The 2,500-nt window shown below is 46.4% G+C and overlaps 2 protein-coding genes across 2 annotated transcripts in view; one reads left to right on the forward strand and one right to left on the reverse strand.

The window, feature by feature from the left end:
- The window catches only part of LOC126985191 (gamma-aminobutyric acid receptor subunit rho-3-like), a 17,806-nt gene extending 17,785 nt beyond the window's left edge, over positions 1-21 (reverse strand). Inside the window, exon 1 of the mRNA XM_050839747.1 lies at positions 1-21. This exon is cut by the window's left edge and continues 330 nt beyond it. The gene's annotated coding sequence lies outside the window, so the exon portion shown is untranslated.
- LOC126985530 (uncharacterized) overlaps positions 1-2,500 on the forward strand; it is an 81,015-nt gene that overhangs the window by 13,193 nt on the left and 65,322 nt on the right. The gene's annotated exons all lie outside the window — the stretch shown is intronic.

The raw sequence follows: 2,500 nt of genomic DNA on the forward strand, positions 1-2,500 counted from the left end.
GAGGAGGAGAAGAAAAGTAGGAAGAGGGGAAAAAGAAGAATAGGAGGAGGAGGAGGAGGAAGAAGAAGAGGGGAAGAAGTAGGAGAAAGGAGGAGGAGGAAAAGTGGAAGAAGAAGATGGAAAGGGGAAGAAGAGGAAAAGGAGGAGGGAGAAGAGGTGGAGGAAGAGGAAGAAGAGTAGAAGAAATAAATAGTTGAAGAGGAAGAACAATATGGAATGAAAGTGAAGAGGAGGAGAAGAGAAGAAGGAGGAAGAGGAAAATAATAATGAGAAAAAGAGGAAGAAAGTGATAAAATTTTAGGAAGAGAAAAAATGTGAAAGAAAAAAAGAAAAAAAAACAGTAATACCAAAAACAAGGAGGAGGGGAGAAGGAGAATAAAGAGGAGGAAGAAGAGGGAGAAATTGATAAAATTCGAGGATGAGAAAGAATGAGAGGTGGATAAAGAACAACAAGAACAAGAATAACAAAAAAAAAACAAGAAGGAGGAGGAGGAGGAGGAGGAGGAGCAGAATAATGAAGAGGAAGAAGAGGAAGAAAGTAATAAAATTCGAGGAAGAGAAAGAATGCGAGAAGGAGAAAGAATAACAATAACAATACAAAAAACACGAGTGAGGAGGAGGAGAGAAGAAGAGGAAGAGGAGAAAGAGGAGGAGGAGGAAGAAGAAGAAGCACAACAAAAGAATATATCTCAGAATTATAGGAGACGTGACCGCTAACATTACCCGGGTCGATAACAACAACAGTATCAGCATACCAGAGTTAGGGTCGGTCACTCCCTCTCAATCTTTTAACAGTGGCGTGAAGTATTACGAGCCTCTCACTCTTCTGTCCCTTCCTCTCCCTTCCCTTCTCACTCCCTTCATCTTAAACTCCCTGCCTTTTCCTTCTCCCTGTTCGTTCTACACCCTGTCTCTCTCCTTCCCTGCATCTTAGCCTCCCTGTTCATTTCCCTCTCTCCCTTTCCTTCTCTGTCCCTCCCCCTTCTTATACTCCTTCATCTTAAACTCCCTGCCTTTTCCTTCTCCCTGTTCGTTCTACACCCTGTCTCTCTCCTTCCCTGCATCTTAGCCTCCCTGTTCATTTCCCTCTCTCCCTTTCCTTCTCTGTCCCTCCCTCCCCTTCTTATACTCCCTTCATCTTAAACTCCCTGCCTTTTCCTTCTCCCTGTTCGTTCTACACCCTGTCTCTCTCCTTCCCTGCATCTTAGCCTCCCTGTTCATTTCCCTCTCTCCCTTTCCTTCTCTGTCCCTCCCTCCCCTTCTTATACTCCCTTCATCTTAAACTCCCTGCCTTTTCCTCTCTCTGTTCGTTCTACTGTCTCTCTCTCTCCCCCCTGCATCTGCCTCCCCTTTCCCTCCTTTCCTTCTCTGTCCCTCCCTCCCCTTCTTATACTCCCTTCATCTTAAACTCCCTGCCTTTTCCTCTCTCTGTTCCTTTCCTTCTCCCTGCATCTTAGCCTCTCTGTTCATTTCCTTCTCTCCCTTTTTCCTTCTCTGTCCCTTCCTCTCCCTTCCCTTCTCACTCCCTGTCTTATACTCCCTTCAACTTAAACTCCCTGCCTTTTCCTCTTCCTGTTCCTTTCCTCTCCCTGTAATATACACCCTGATTTTCTCCTTTCCTGCACCTTAGCCTCCCTGTCCATTTTTCTCTCTCCCTTTTTCCTTCTCTCTCCCTTCCTTTTCCTGTCCTTACCATTCTTCTTCTCCCTTTCTCTACCACTCTGTTTCTTCCTCTCCCTGTTTTCTTTTCCTCTCTCTCCTTTCCATTCCTTGTCCCTTTCACTCCCTCTTTCTCTCCCTTTCTTCCCTTCCCCTCTGTGTTTCTCTCCCTATCTCTTCCTCTCCCTGTCTTTTTTCCTCTCTGTCCTTTCCACTTTCTGTCCCTTTCACTCCCTCTTTCTCCCTTTCTTTCCTTCCCCTCTGTGTTTCTCTCCCTATCTCTTCCTCTCCCTGTCTTTTTTCCTCTGTCCTTTCCACTTCCTGTCCCTTTCACTCCCTCTTTCTCCCTTTCTTTCCTTCCCCTCTGTGTTTCTCCCCTTATCTCTTCCTCTTTCTGTCTCTTCCTCTTTCTCTCCCTTACTCTTCCTATCTCCTCCCATTCCTATCTTCTCCCTATTTCTTCCACTTCCTCTCTCTTCCCCTCCCTGCCTCTTCAATTCCCTATCTCTTCCACTCTCTCTCTCTCTCTTCCCCTTTCTCTCCCTTACTCATCCTATTACTATCTTCTCCCTATTTCTTCCTCTTCCTCCCTCTTACCCTCCCTGCCTCTCTTCCATTTCCTATCTCTTCCTTTTCCTGTCCATTCCCCTCTCTTTCCCTTCCACTCCCTGTCTCTTCTCTGTCTCTTTCGCATGCCAATTGATCGCTCCCTCCCTCCCTCCCTCTCTCCCTCTCCCTCTCTCTCTCTCTCCCTTCCCCTCCCTCCCTCCCTCACCCAAACTATGCATAATTAATCCCTGCAACGCCACCCGTAAATACGATCAAGAATTTAATGCCGGGC

This window comes from Eriocheir sinensis, chromosome 59, assembly GCF_024679095.1.
Source record: "Eriocheir sinensis breed Jianghai 21 chromosome 59, ASM2467909v1, whole genome shotgun sequence".
In the NCBI taxonomy this organism is placed as follows: domain Eukaryota; kingdom Metazoa; phylum Arthropoda; class Malacostraca; order Decapoda; family Varunidae; genus Eriocheir; species Eriocheir sinensis.